The sequence below is a fragment of the Dermacentor albipictus genome, chromosome 10 (assembly GCF_038994185.2).
Source record: "Dermacentor albipictus isolate Rhodes 1998 colony chromosome 10, USDA_Dalb.pri_finalv2, whole genome shotgun sequence".
Taxonomy (NCBI): Eukaryota; Metazoa; Arthropoda; class Arachnida; order Ixodida; family Ixodidae; genus Dermacentor; species Dermacentor albipictus.
The window spans coordinates 5,007,489-5,023,071 of NC_091830.1; the positions used below are offsets into that span (position 1 = coordinate 5,007,489).

The following is a 15,583-nucleotide window of genomic DNA, read 5'->3' on the forward strand; positions in this document are numbered from 1 at the left end:
CTAACAAATGTTACTTCCTCCTCCCTATAAAGTGCGAACTTGCTGCATGAATGATAGCACTTGAGCTGAGGGCGTCTTTGCTCATTATAAATGCTGAACGGTTTCCGCCGTTGTGATTGGAACCTGGTACCTCCTTTCCCGTACGAATACCTCCTTTCCGGTACCTACGGTACCGGTACCTTTTTTCCCGTCACTAGGCCGACGTCATACGCGGTATAGCGGGTCTCCCTCTCTCTCTTTCTAAACAGGCGCGCAGACACACGCACGCACGCACAGGCACGCCACCGCACCGTGGCAGCTAAGCGACCAGGGCTGCGTTTCTGGTCGGCTGCCCGCTTCTCACAGCGAGCCGACGCATCGCAATAGCCAATCATGTTTAGTGGCACCGAGCGCTTGCAGCGTCCTCTCGCAGACGTTGCCGCGGCCACGCTTGTTGCGACACCGAAATAACCCCTCGCGACTGGGCAAGGTGCTATTTTTAGCCCCGAAGAAGTTGGAAATAGCAAAGCGGAGCGCAGAGTGGGCCCGGGAGCCCCAATCGATATCACCACCTATTGCGACGCTGGGCTACACTATACACGCGTTCTCCCGCCAGAATGGTGCAGCGTCGTGGAGTCGGGAGTTCGAGCGGGCCGATCGGAGCGCCAGCCAAGGCCGCCGCGCACTGTGTCTCTCCGCGGTGTACCACTCACCACATGTACGAAACCGCGCTGACGTCACGACGAAAAGGCACACGAAAAGTACCGGCGCTAAATTCTTTCCATCTGCGCCGATAGAGCAATATTCCCTCTTTCCACGGGATGTGAATGCAACCTATAATTTAGACAGTTTAAGAGATATTTAACTAAACGATCACGTGCGGAGGTTCGAAGCACGTGTTCCTGCTATACTTTCACTTATATAAGGCCTGACTGACAAAAATTACGTGGGTAAATAAATGCTAAATAACATAGGCATAATTAACACGAATCAAGTGGTGGATGATGTGATGTCACACCTATGAGTGAGGCTGTGTGTTGCAGCGCGAAGCGGAACAAGGAACACAGAAAAACGAGGACAAACCAACTAGCTCGAACCATCACCTTTATAAGAGTGAGATTTTAAAATTAATAAAACAAAGTCCGAACGCATGCACACTCGATACGAAGTAAAAAAATATGCCTCGCAATGACCAAGTTGTGAAGCTGGAAACAAAGGATGCGCCATAATCGGTCACGTTTGTCAGTAATGTATACCGCACTTACATTCTTGCTGACGACAAGATTACTTATGACAAGAGCGATCACCGAATGCTACATTGATGAGCTCTGCACTGACTCGCTGCATTGTTGCAGTTTCGTCCAGGTCATGAGTGCTTTAAACAATAATGACACACGACAGCTTCTTATCGTAGAGCACACTGGTCGATATACATCACTGATACGGTGGGGCCGCTATCCGGCGAATCGCAGTCAGGGCGATGTATACGTTTCACGTCGACACAATGCACAATAGCTGCAGATGAGTAGCAAATGATGAATGTTGAAACTCTGGCGAGCTTATTTTCTATTTGTTGGTAAGCGCCTACTAGCTTGTTTATGAGTAACTGTTATGTATATGTACCTCGCCTTTATCTAATGGCGCCTAGAATTCTTAGAGTGAAATGGATGATTGTGAAAAGGAATATTTCGACCTATTCCATACGGGTGTCCCAGAATAATGGCTTCGCAGTAGAAGAAAAATTATTGTTCCATGGATAGCAAACGGGTCGAACGCCTCTCCTGGGTGGTCGTTTTACCATCTGAGCTGACCAGGAAGCTAGCATATATCACTGCAAGGCCAAATGAATCGACAACTCGAAGCGCAAGGAAACAGAATATGGCAAATCAATTGTGAGGAAGTCGGCAGAAGTGTATTTCGGCCTCGCCCTACGTAGCCTCCTGGTTAACCGACGGCAAAGCGACCGCCCTGCGCAAACCCGGCACAAACGCAAGAAGGAGGGGCGTTTGTGCCGGGTTTGATCCACGGACTTAAAAAGAAATGTTCCGTGACGGCGAATTCTCTGTTGAAAAACAGTTAAGCATTTGTGAGATGTTTATTTACCACCGCGGCTCTGAATTTGTAACCCAGTTTTGCATCGATTACTTCTGGTCATCTTAGCGGTATCCTCGTGTACAACTTTCTTGCAGTGATGCTCCCCTTACTCAATGCTCCTCATATGGGGCCTGTGAGGCGTGTTGAAATAAGTAAACCTTTTTTCGTTATGTATGTACGGGCTGCTTTGCGCTCGATCATATTCGTTTCACTTTGCCGAATATTCCTCCGCCTTGCGGATTTCCGTGAAACTGATTTGCCAATGGGGATTTAATCTGTGTTTAAGTGGTGGTAAACATGCATCACATGTTGCGCGTAGTTTACGACAACGTAAGAACGCCTTGTAGTTTTCACCACGCTGCACGCTACTACAGTGCGTGCCACGTTAGCGTTTTCTTTTTTTCCCCGGGCGCAGGCATCGACAAACAAAAACATGCCCGTTGCTGCAGTTGCATGCTTTCGGCTTCGCTGCGCAGCACGGCACCGCTTCCCGCTTATTGACATCGACAGCGCCACGTGACGGCGTTCCGCTCGTGTCGTGACGGCGCAGCGCATATCGGGCCCGTAGACGCGATCGCATTCGCTAATGCAGCCCGTCGCGAGTTACGGCGGTGTCTGTGCTGATATGTTTTCCCCGGACTCGTGGAGCGTTTCTGACCGTGACACTCTTGCGCTGGCGAATACCTCGACTTTTACGAATGCAGAAGCCATACCTGTTTCTGGGAGTATCAGCAACTTTGTTTCCTGTCCTTCACTCCAGCCGAATTTTGCTGCCATCGTCGGCGTCGCCGTGAAGTTCCGTAAATATTTAGGTACATGTTTGCTATATGCCATGCGGTATATGCGGGTTATATATTGCCACGCCATTCTATCAGTGCGTGGGCAGTGGATATAGTTTCGCTATTGCCAATAAAGCGTCTCCTTGACACTGGTAGTAGCCAAAGGAAAATTCAGTAACTTTTGCATATGTGGCTCTATCTCTTCAACCTACATAGCAACTAGGTAAAGTGTTGCAATCGTGTGCAGAAATAAAATGTGTCTTTGGCTGTTTTCTTTTTCGGCGTCCTGTATCTTTATTTAGTCGCTTCACTTGTTGCACCAGCGGGCGGCGCTGTTGCTCTTATCGCTTCGGCTGCCATTCTGTTCGTCTGCTCCTGCCGCTTTCTGTGCACGTGCACGTTTTTTTCGTGTGCTGTGCAGTTAGAAATTTCCGTGCCTGCGAACGTCCCGGCAACGTCGGAAAAACTGAGGGAAGAGCACAAGGCGTGTTGCGCGGCTATGTGGTGTCGCGGCTCGGGGTGGAACAGCAGGGCGAAATTTTTCCGTTTCCCAGCGGACGAGAGGTAAGCTCACTTTTCCTGCAGTCGCTATGAAGAAAAATACGCTATCCCCATAAAAGCAGCTACAGGACGAAATTAAAATCTCCCGCGGTTGTTTGCAAGGGAATATCTTTTTTGCTTCGGCGCGGCGTGTTTTTCTGCGGTGTTGCAAGAAACTGAAGCCACTTGTTGACAGTTGCACATGGGCCGATTGATGCTAGCTTATGCGCTTATGATGCTAGCTTAGATGCTATGATGCTAGCTTATGCTTATGAATGTAAGGAAAAGAAGTTATCAGTGTCTGCGAATCTGTGCTTCTGTAGCTCATTATTTTCGTAGAGAAACCACTCGACAAGGCACGGCGCAAGTGTCATGAGCATGGCGAGCGCTGTCTCTTCCAGGTTGTTTGCTACGGTGCCGGATGCCATGTGGCGGTGCGCAGCGAAATTCGCTCCGCGTGCGCCCAGAAACCGCGTGCTTGTCAGTTTCTCTCCATCGCTTGCTCGGCTGCGGTGCGCGATGATCCCGATTACAGGCTAAACTGAAAAGCCGAACAGTTTTCGCTGACAATGAGCGAATTCGCGTTCGTAAAAAGTCGCGTCTCGCTCGGCGCTACAGCATACGACACGGCGAAGACAGTTCTTGCCGCGCGCTGCCGTGTTCTCCCAAAGTTTTCCTCTTTATAGCAGAACTTCTTTCGGAGCAGAACTTCCAATGCTCAGTTGCCCAGCAACTCTAAACTATCGGAAGTTAGTTTGCCTTATATCGGTATTTTGCAGAAAAAAATGAAGCCAAATGAAACGCTCAATTATCTAATCTTTGACAAGACGAATAAAAAATTTTCGTCCATCATACCAACTATAGCTCTAAAAACGTGACCTCTAATGCCTAGCATAATTAACGAGCTATTGAGGAACCAGCAGTGCTTAACATGTTGCATGAATATATAGCAATACTAAAACTCGGAACTTTGCTTATTAAATTTTGGAGGCATATTTCTATTGAAGTACTGCAACCAAATATAATCAGAATTGACCCGGATAGATTGAAACAGGTCTGGGTTTTGTCACATGCAGTAGAAATTTTGTAATGATCGGAATTTTCATATCGTGTTTCCATTAATGTTAAACGATGTCATATGACAAGCATTTATTGCCAATATAATTCGCTTTACAGTGGAACATGATACTCAAACGTAGATAGGACGCTGCGCTTGTCCTGTGTGCCGGTGTGTAGTGTTCCTTTACACAAAGTGCAACTTGCCCAAAAATTGTCAACTAGCCTAACAAGATGTTCTGATGATGTATCTGTCTTTACAGTATCTACAGCACCGCAGCGAGGCCCAAAGCGGAAAATATACTCGCCAGAGATTGCAGGCGTCATCAACCGACTGAGGAATGACACACAAAGGTATCGCGTCAGCGGAAGAGCTGCCGGAACATTACCACGGGGCAAGCACTAGAGGAGTTGGTGTATCATGTGAGCCCAGAGTTCTACCAACTCTAGCAGAGCCAGGTGACACTCCATTATCGCAAGAGGAAGAACAGGTCATGGAGATATGTTTTCTGGAGCACGTTGATGTGGTCGCGCTGTTGTGCGGTGTGTCCACTGCACTGAAAGATAAGCTAAACAGCAGTCTACTATAAGAAATGTTTTGCTCTAATAAATGTCGCATAGACCTGCTGCAGCAGTTCTGCTTTGCATCGCTTTATATGACATCAACCTGGATCTCGAAAAACAGCGTGAGAGAAAGTCCGCTGCAAGAAGAAAGCTCCAGAAGCTTGAAAATGAGAAAATATTTTCTTACTGATATTTGATTCTTTTTGTAATTCAGATAATTCAGATTTGTAATTCAGATCTTAGGGTGGACTCCTGATCAGCTATACCTTTACAAAATACTTCGGCATTTTTCAATATGTGCGTAAACATGGTGCAGCATATTCTCTGCGAAGACAATTATTGCTCCCACACTTTTGCCTTCCTCTTTAAAGATTATTACCTAGCTGCCATAAATGAATCTTGGGATGCTAGAATCTTCCTCAGCTTACTTCAGCAATGTTGCGCAAGCACTAATGTTGGTCGACACTCTTGACTTAAGTGGTCTCATTAATAAGGCAAAAGTGGGACGGGGGCTCGTTTCGGGAAAGCCATGAATAATTGTTAATAAACACACAAAGCATGCTGTGCCAAAAACGAGTGTTCTAGAAAACTTAAAGTACTTTCACCTCCTTATTATGTCGACATCGAAATTCTCATGACAGATGACCTCCAGCCAATGTTCTGACTCCTGTCCTATGCTTCAAGCAGGTCGCACGAAACTGAGCCTATGGGATCTGTTAAAGGAAGTACATAACGCACATTCAGCGTATTAGAATAAGGTCTTGAAAGCCACCCCAAAAAGATTTTTTCTGAGCAGGTTGCCCTAACGCATTGAATGCAGCCGACTTGCGTTGCTTTAAAAAAATATTTCTCCATGTCCCGAAGCTACGTACGCGTTCAATAACACCTTTGTGCATCACTCTGTCCTTGATTGACACATGCTTCTCCTGCATTTACCGTTTCTCGACAAAAAAAACTTGGCGCTATTTGTTGTTATTGTCTTGGAAATGTTCCATTTATGTGTAGATGACGATAGAAGAAACGAATTGAATTAGAAATTTTATGAAACATCTGCAATGTGCTCGTGAGGAATTTCGTAATGATACCTTGTTCGCAATGTTACAGATCTGAATGAACCTTTAGTGGTCTTACATATTGTATCGCAAAAAAACCACATATGAAAAAAAAACTATAGACGTTTTCAATATAATTTGCTTAATATATATTGGCACATTAGCACCAGGAAAGGTATGCAGAAAGTTGACTAGCAATAGCATGGTTTTTGGACAAGCAAGTATACGGGTTGTATGGAATAAAAACGGAAGTTGTTCTTACTGGTATGCGAAAAATGTGTATTTGGTGCTCTTGATAATCTTCTTATTATTCACAAATAACTGCTGCGACAAATGTTGATTTGGTAGAGTTGTGTGGTGCACAGCAAGCAAACATGTCCTATGTAGAAACTTTGTCCATGAGAAATTGTAGGCAGCTGCCTTATGTATGCATGATCGTAGTACAGAATGCGTCCATTTGTACTGAATAATGAGATGCCCAGCTCTACGTTATTGTGTTGCGTATAGAATGCCTCGCTGTGCGATAGGTTGCTAATATTGTACTGCCTCATGCATTACTGAAACAAGATAGCCGTGTGTCATGGCATGCTGACTCGCACAACTTGAACTGAAAAAAGATAACTTTTCACACAGATGCTATATGCTGTGAGTACGAAAAGAAAATTAAAAGCTGAAAGGTGTCGAAAACAAGACCTGCAAGAGCAAAACAATCTGAAGAAATAAGTGCAGGTGGTGTTGCGTTCCTTTGGCGCCTGCAGAGAAAGTCGTCTGCTCATTGAGCGCAAATAGCAGACTACACGCGGAGTGGCGTTTCCCCCTCGCGCATCGACAAAACCGTTGCGATTGGAGCATGCTTGATTTTTTCTTTGTTTTTTATCTTGCGAGTTTGGCCTACCAAGCACCAGGGGAGAAACTGGCGCTCGCGACGGAATTCCCGTATTACCTGGGGGGTATACCAGCTGACCCAGCCGTGATTATATCACAGAAGTTGCTCATATCTTGTTTTACATTCTTGACAAAGTTATTCCTCAAAATTTTTAGGATTCCAGCCTACAAACAGATGTCATGAAACAAAACACCGACAGCACTTACCTTTAATCTGAAATCTTCTAACATTTAATTAAAAGTGCGAAACAATAAATGAGCTCATACCTGAAAACGATGTAGTTTTATCGGCGCGGCTGTGCACTACCTCCTGGATCAGCCCAGGAACGAGGTTTGAAACATACCCGATAGGGAAAAGCTTTGGTAAAGTCACCAAGAAAAACGTTAGAATGAATTAAAATGAAAAGGAAATTGCGCATTATTTCTGTGAACTTCGAAAGTTTTCAAAGAAAATTGGTTATGTGGTAGTCTCACGACATATTTTCATGGAAAATCACACCGAGACCATTGATGGTACAAGTTCAGTTTAGTAGAACCGAGAATAAGGCAAGATAGCTCGGTATCTTGTTTTTCAATCTGAATACTGCAGCCTTAGTTTTCTCTATGGTAGTCGTTAACAAAGTTGACAAGCTCCAGGAACGTAATTGGTGTAGTATTTTGTTTGCATGTATCTGTAATTTTAGGTGCAGTAAAATATACTAGCATCGTCGGCATCAGTAACAATAATCAATTTCAACTATGTCTATAATGTAAAGGTTAAACAGTAAATGACCAAGTATGATGCCTCGAAGTGATAGCTATAATATCTGAATGAAAATTACTGTAAGTTGTAGCTGGCGGTGTTCAAGGTAGGATATGAGATTTAAGGAGCAACCTCGGATATCATAATGTTCCAGACTTTTAAGTATAAGTTTTCGATTAATCCTATCAAACGCTTTTGAGAAATCTATAAATACAGTGAGTGCGCATAACTACCTTTCAGACGAGTCTAAAACTATTTCTTTTTAAACCTACAACGCCGTTTTAGCTGATTTATCTTCAGTAAAGCCATGCTATGAATGTGTGATTATATTACGTATTTTAATAAACGTAGTCATACGACTATGTATCAGTATCAGGCACGTACCCAGGGGGGGGCCCGGGGGGGCCCGGGCCCCCCCCGAAATCAAGTGGCATACCCCCCCTCCCCACCCACGCCACCACTCCTCACACATTCCTAAAGCGCCGCCAGATTAATGTTGAGGCTTGGCAGCTGTTCATCGGTCAGCCTTATACTGCCTTTTTCACTCCTTTTAGATGGCGGTAGTTATCGGCATCTCTTGTAATGTGAAGGACAGTTTTCTCATAGATTCCGCACCCGCGCGATTAACTCGAGATGCGCTCAGTTGTCACCATCTATTCAACCGTCACGCGCATAGCTGTTGCTTTTGTTAGTTCAACCTTCTTTGTTTAGGCTGATCCTGGGACCAGGAGAGGGATGCGGCTGTTACTCAGCTGGTCTGTACTCTCATGGAACGAGTTGCGGCCGGAGAAAACACCAATTGCGTTCAACTTTTTCCTTTGCTTCATTATTTCCTTGAGTTACGGCTCGCCGCGACGCTGGCAGATGCCCGGAACCATATACACGTGATATGGGTTAGATAAGGTGGGAAATAAAATGATGTGAAAGAGCGTCCATCATGAAACCCTGCAATAACCCTTAAACCCATAAGCAAGATGACTGTCGCCAGTTACCTCGTCTGTTTTTCCTTAATTGTATAGCACTTTTCGTGCAAAATTGGAAACCGGAAACAAAAATCCCAAGGAGTTGAGAAATTAAGCAATCTACTAAGGGAGAGAGCCAATGCAACAACCAAACTGCAAGGAAAAGCGAATAATAAAAATGTTAACCGTTGTTTATGAGAATATTTATGGATCAACATCTTTTTATTTAAAAAGGAAGTAGAGAAAACGCCGCCGGAAGTGGAGAATAATTACTTGCTTTGAATGACGCTTATGCAGTTATCGGTCGAACCGCTTCACGTAGCCACTTCTCTGCTGTGCTTATGTGGGTGTTTTTCGCACCTTTCTCGGTGAGCGCAGTACGTCTAGAATCGCAGAGTCCTGAGCTCTACGCAGTTGTATGGGACTGGCGGCCGCACAGCGTTACGCAATTCGCGGAACTGTCAAAACTGATCCACAAGGCGAAAATAACTGATATTCGAAACTATAACATGTGAAAGACTGAAGAAGCCGTAAAAAAATGAACGCAGCCTGAAATCAGTAAAAAGAAACCTGGCATAGGACAAACCATCATGTATGCACTAAAAGATAAGAGGGATAATATCATAAGCAATCTAGAAGATACAGTAAAAGCAGCGGAAAAATTCTAAGCTGACCTGTATACACTGTATACACAGTAGTCACGATACCTCACTTAGAAACAGTAATGAACAGGATACAGAAACTCTCCCATAACTAGCGATGAGGTCAGAAGGGCGTTGGAAGACATGAAACGATGAAGAGCGGGAGGAGAAGGTGGAATAACAGTCCATTTTATCAAAGATGGAGGAGAAATAATGCTTAACTGGCGGCTCTTTATACTAAGTGTATATCGACTGCAAGGGTCCCAGAAAACTGGAAGAATGCAGACATTATACTAATCCACAAAAAAGGAGACGTTAAAGAATTGAAAAATTATAGGACCATTAGCTTGCTCCCAGTATTATATAAGATATTTACCAAAATAATCTCCAATAGAATAAGGGCAACACTGGATTTTGTCAACCAAGGGAACAGGCTGGCTTCAGGAAGAGATACCTTACAATGGATCACATCCATGTCATCAATCAGGTTATCGCGAAATCTGCAGAGTACAATAAGCCTCTCTATGTGGCTTATATAGATTTCGAAAATGCATTTGATTCAGTAGAGATACCAGCAGTCTAGAGGCACTACGTAATCAAGGACTACAGAACGCTTACGTAAAAAGCTTGAAAAATATTGCTACATGCGTGTGGTATTTGTTTGTTTGAACGAGGTGCGTGGGCGCCATCACTCCAGAAAAGAGGAGGAAGAACGAACTGGGCTCGCGCTGTGAATCTAACTGGTCAGCGCTGCAACCGTTGTTGTAAATATAATCTGTAAATAGTTTCTCGTCTTACTGGCTCGTCCTTGGCGTAAGAATATATACAGAGGTTCTACAGCTACCTTAATTCTACACAAGAAAAGCAGGGAGATACCTATAGGGAAATGGGTCAGACATGGAGACACAATTTCTCCAAAGCTATTCACTGCGTGCTTACAAGAATTCAAGCTATTAGACTGGGAAGGCTTAGGAGTAAAGATCGACGGCAAATATCTCAGCAACCTTCGGTTTGCCGATGACATTGTTCTATTCAACAACAATGCAGACAAGTTACAACAAATGATCGGAGACCTTAACAGAGAGAGTGTAAGAGTGGGGTTGAATATTATTATGCAGAAGATGACGATAATGATAAATAGCCGGGCAAAGGAACAAGATATTAGTATCGCCATTCGGCCACTAAAGACTGTGAAGGAGTACGTTTACTATAGGTCAATTATTCCCAGGGAACCCTGATCAAGAGGAGGAAATTCACAGAAGAATAAAAATAGGTTGGATCACATACGGCAGACTTTGCCAGCTCCTGACTGGAAGCTTACCATTATTATTGAAAAGTAAGGTGTGCAATCAGTGCATTTTGCCAGTGCCGACATATGGGGCAGAGACTTGAGAATGAGTTAAGGACCGCGCAAAGAGCGATCGAGCGAAGATTGCTAAGCATAACGTTTAGAGAGAGAAAGAGAACGGTTTGGATCAGAGAGCGAACGGGTATAGACGATATTCTAATTGACATCAAGAGGACAAAATGTAGCTGGGCAGGTCATGTAATGCGCCGGTTAGATAACCGTTGGACCATTAGGGTTACAGAATGGGTACGAAGAGAAGGAAAACGCAATCGAGGACGACAAAACACTAAGTGGAGCGATGAAATTAGGATGATGATGATGATGATGATGATGATGATGATGATGATGATGATGATGGTGGTGGTGGAGGTGGTGGGCCCCCCCCCGAAAAAAAATCCTGGGTACGTGCCTGATCAGTATTCCTATGCATTTAGAAAGAGAGTGGAAGAGTATATACCGGCCCGTAATTGGAAACATTGATCTTTGTCTCCACCTTTAAATATAACTTTTGCTATTTGAAGTTCACTTGGAAAGACACTTGTAACAAAATGTGAGATTTATGATGTGCTCCGAATAGAACAGAGGGAGGGTTGTCTAACATGTATTTGGCTTTTTTGTATCTGTAGGCCATCGACATGACTGCATTAGCTTTTACGCCGTAGTTGGAGCATATTTATGATTTCACTACTCACAGTAGGAATGAGAGATGCGCATTCACTGACATTTGGTTCCATAAAATTAGGAGACGTATTTGGCTGACTGATTTCTGCAGTACTTACGAAGAAGTCACTAAAAGCTGTCGCCAGTTTTGATCCGGACACCGATTCACCAGCTAATGCTACTTCATCTATCGGTGACCGCTGATGAATATCGAGTAAGTTGTTTAATCGTTTCCAAAGAGTATATTTTCTTTTAGTGACACAACTGTTGAACAAATGAAACATATGTCATTTGTTCGCACTCAGTTCTAGCTTATTTCCTTTATTTCTGCTTGCTTTAAATTGTTGTGGCTTTTCCAAACTTTCAGTGTGAATGAAACCGTTGTAAAGTGCATTCGTAATATGTGTTTGTTTAGGTATGTTCTTGTTGCCACGGCTTTAGGGCTCTCGGAGCTCAGGGCCGCTATCTTGTACACGTTCGAAAAGCCGACGTTCGATTTCGCCTCACGCGATTGGACTAGATTGGCCCAGGCCATGATATCGGCGCAGCCTGGACAATCGCGCGAGGCGAAATCGAACGTCGGCTTTTCGAACGTGTACAGTCGCGAGCAGCGTCACGTTACGTCATCACCGTCGGCCGAGAGGGAAACATCAGATAGCTCCCCTCTCTCTCTTTTGGTGTTCCCTGAAAAGCTGTCACTCCCGTCACCGTTCACGGCACAACCTTAGAATTCATTTCGATTGCGGTTTGAGCTTTTGCGCAGAGGCGTCATTGTTAGCTAAAATATGCATGAGGAAGCGACGCACACAGATCATTGACATGAAAGGGAAACAAACACAAAAATGTGGCGAGTTGGTTTTGGGGGTGATGGTTGCAGCCTGGAAGAGCATAATAGGGGAATAAGGCCGCGCAATTTTTAACTTCGCAGTTCCGAAATCGGCCGCTATGCTGCTTGGAAAGCCCACCGGTCGGTGCTCGCGCGATCACCTTCAGATCGCGACTGTACAAGATAGCGGCCCTGGTCACGAGCGGGGTTCAAATGCACGGGCACAAGTCTACCCCGAGCTGGTGTTCGGCTTTCTTCAAGGGGTGATGCGCTTGGCAAGGGAGCCTCATGCGGCGCATATTTGTTCTGACAAGAAAACTTTCTTTTGAAACATTTAAATGATGGAAAACTTTTTAAAGTTTTCCATCGTGGAAAACTTTTTAAAGTTTTCCATCGCTCATCTTTCAATTTATTTATACGACGCTGGACTTTCTTTTGCATGCGTCGTGAAGCCCTCAGATCCAAAACGGACGTCGTGCACCGATACCTTTCCGCCTGTCGGTGTGCCGCACGCAGCCTCTCCAGTTCTATGTCCAAGTCTGTTCGCCTTGCTGACCTTGCAAGAGAGCAGATGGGCGTTCTCATTGCTTCTGCGATTGCATCTTCGATAGTGCGTGAAAGGCCGCCCGACATGGGTCATCCATATGCTTCTTAAACCTGTACGCAACACAGTAGAGGAGCGTTGCTAAACTCCGCTAACGTTTATGTATGTTGGATTATGGTCGCTTCCATGTGTTTCTATGTCCGTAAACCATTGGAGGCTCGAGGCAAAGCGCCGCGACACTGAAGTCCAAGCAGCTACTATAGGTCGTGCCTCGCAGAAATGTTGGGCTGCCATCATTCACACAGCACATATCATGGTAGGAAGCAAAGGAGGCAAGACTCCTGCCTTTGGAGTCAATTTTAGTGCTTCCCCATAGCTGGTGATGCGCGTTAAAGTCGCCTGTGATAATACAGGCGCAATTGGTCATTAGTAATATTTTCTTAAGTCCTTTGCAGTCAAAGAGACCCGCTGTGGATATGTAGGTTCCAATTAGTGTAAATGACACACCCTTCTTTTTGACATGCAGGCAGACATATTGGTTGTCGTCATGAGGCTCTAACGCATTAGCGACGCATGTAAAGTCCGTGCGGATGTAGATGTTTACTTTCATGCTCGCACTGCATGGGGACGAGACGAACGATTCGTAAGCGGACAGTGGAGTGGAGTTGATGTATTTGGTTCGCAAATGACCAGTATTTGTAAAAATGAATTGGCGAAAGTCTGCTATACGGGTCCTCATAACTTTGGCATTCCACTGAGAGACTTAGCTTCATCGCGGAATGGGACTATTGGTGTCGAGCCATGGTGATTAAACGATGCTAGCAAGCACTGGATTGAGTGCCTCCAGTACTTGCAGAGCACTTCGAGCTGCTTGTGTTTGCAGCCTGTTCAGTATGATGGGAATTGCATTAATTAGCGAGTGCAGCATTGCAGCCATCTGCCCGTCTTGGTCGCACAAATCACCGACAGTAGCCGCCGGAGGTTGTCCAGCAAAATTCTGCTGTGATTCTGTTGGTGAATGCTGTCGTTTTGGTAGTGCCGGCCAAGATTAGGCAGATGTGGTCTTCTCAGTGACCCTGTTCTTCGTGGTCTTTTCTACAGTGCCTGTCCCTGACGGCAGAGGATGAGGAAGTGTTGTAGGAAGTGGTGTGCGCGTCGCAGAGACACCAGCCTTCCTTGAGGAGCGTCGGCGACGGGAACGACGCTTCCTGATTTTGTCGGCGGCTTCGCGATGAGATGAATGATCTCTCGCAATCTGTTTCAAGATGGCCATTTCTTAATATGTGGGCAATTCTTCGATGAAGCTTCATGTGACCCGCTGCAGTTTGAACACTTCATCACAGTCGGGCCACATTTCTCCGCAGCGTGGAGTTCGGCGCAGCGGGGACATGCTGCCCGATTTTCGCAGACACTGCTCACGTGTCCCAGTTTCATGCATTTGTGGCATTGAAGAGGTTTCGGAATGAAAGGCCGCACTGCATATCTGAAGTGTCCCATTATAACATGCGAGGGTATATATTTACCCTTGAATGCAATGTTCACGCAGCATGAACTGCCTAGCCGAGGAACATCAATAATGACCTCATTCTTTGCTGGCTTGATAAGAAACGGCAAGTCGTTTTTAAGGATGGCGACGTCTATGTCGTAAATAACGCCAGTGACTACGTCAGATACTAGAGGAATGTAAGAGCGCAGCTGAATGCCATCGACGTTCGTTACGCTGCGTAGAGTGGTCATAGCCGCCGCATGCTGGACATCAACCGCCAGTAGATTTTTTCGGGTGTTCCAGCAGGGCTTCCAGTGACATTGACACAGATTGCGTGTTAAGTAGCTTTATGTTGACGGTAGGAAGCACGGGCACAAATATGGTAGTATTGACGTCCGGCCTCTGCGTGTCTTACTGTGCTTGCTTGACGATGAAGACATCCTGGTGTTCCTTCTCTTCACTCTGCGGCTCTGCACAACCTGGAAGTCGTCATCGGCAAGGTTCTCACTGCTGAGAGAGTAAACACGGGTGTCTTCACTGTCGCTGTTCTGTCGACCGATCCGCTTCCTGGAGGCGGCCGCTGCTGACGCCGCCGTCGCCGGATGCACTTAGATTTTCACAGAAATAAACCGGAGCTAGAAAGAACAGCACTGTATCGAAAAACACTACGTCGTCGTCCATGACAGACTACGAGAAATGTTATTGCATGATCCTTTGTACATATACTGCTGTCGTCTTACCCAAAATCAACCAGTCGAGGGTGTAGGGTTCATTCTGTCACCTTCTTGGGTCCGTCACTTGTACGGTTAATCCATTATTAAATACTGGGATTTTACTTGCCAGAACCCCGATCTTATAATGAGGCACGACATAGTGGAAGATCAATTTTTACGAGCGTCTTTGCGTCTCACCCAGGGATGGAACCCGTTACCTTGAACTCAGCGCAGCCACTGCGCTACCGCGGCGGGTGATGACGGTGGTCGCTTTAAACAAGGTCGCATGTTCGATACCCGGTAGTGGCGGCTGCGTTCCGACGGGGGCTGAATGCGCAAATGCGCGCATTGACGAGCAAGCGGACAATGGGAGAGAAGTATGAAACATCAAAAGAAAAGAAAGAATTTGCAGTCATGCTACCCAGGCCTTGGTCTGCCTTGACCAAATGAATGTCAGTGACCTTCATTTGTCATGGTCGCAACTCGGGTAGAAACAGAAGTGCGCGTTCTCGTGGTCACCACCAACAACAACCTATTTATGCCCTGTGCAGGATGAAGCTATACTTTTCCAGCGATCTCCAATCACCCATATTGTGCGCCAGCTGATTGTCTGAAAGCGTCCAGATTTCATCACGCAACCTATATCTCTGGCGTCTTCGCCTGCGCTTGCCTTCTCCTGGCACCCATTCTGTAACTCTAATAGACCACCGGT

At 45.5% G+C, this 15,583-nt stretch overlaps 1 protein-coding gene across 3 annotated transcripts in view; it reads left to right on the top strand.

Annotated features, from left to right (window-relative positions):
* The window catches only part of LOC135920299 (ras guanyl-releasing protein 3-like), a 122,532-nt gene that overhangs the window by 40,456 nt on the left and 66,493 nt on the right, over positions 1–15,583 (top strand). The window contains exons 3-4 of one of the 3 annotated variants that reach the window (XM_065454501.2): positions 3,274–3,416; positions 4,712–4,802. The exons of 1 other annotated variant lie outside the window; for it this stretch is intronic. The gene's annotated coding sequence lies outside the window, so the exon portion shown is untranslated. Of the gene's footprint in view, positions 1–3,182; positions 3,417–4,711; positions 4,803–15,583 lie in introns of those variants that run through there. One more of the 3 variants, XM_065454500.1, reaches the window with a different exon arrangement.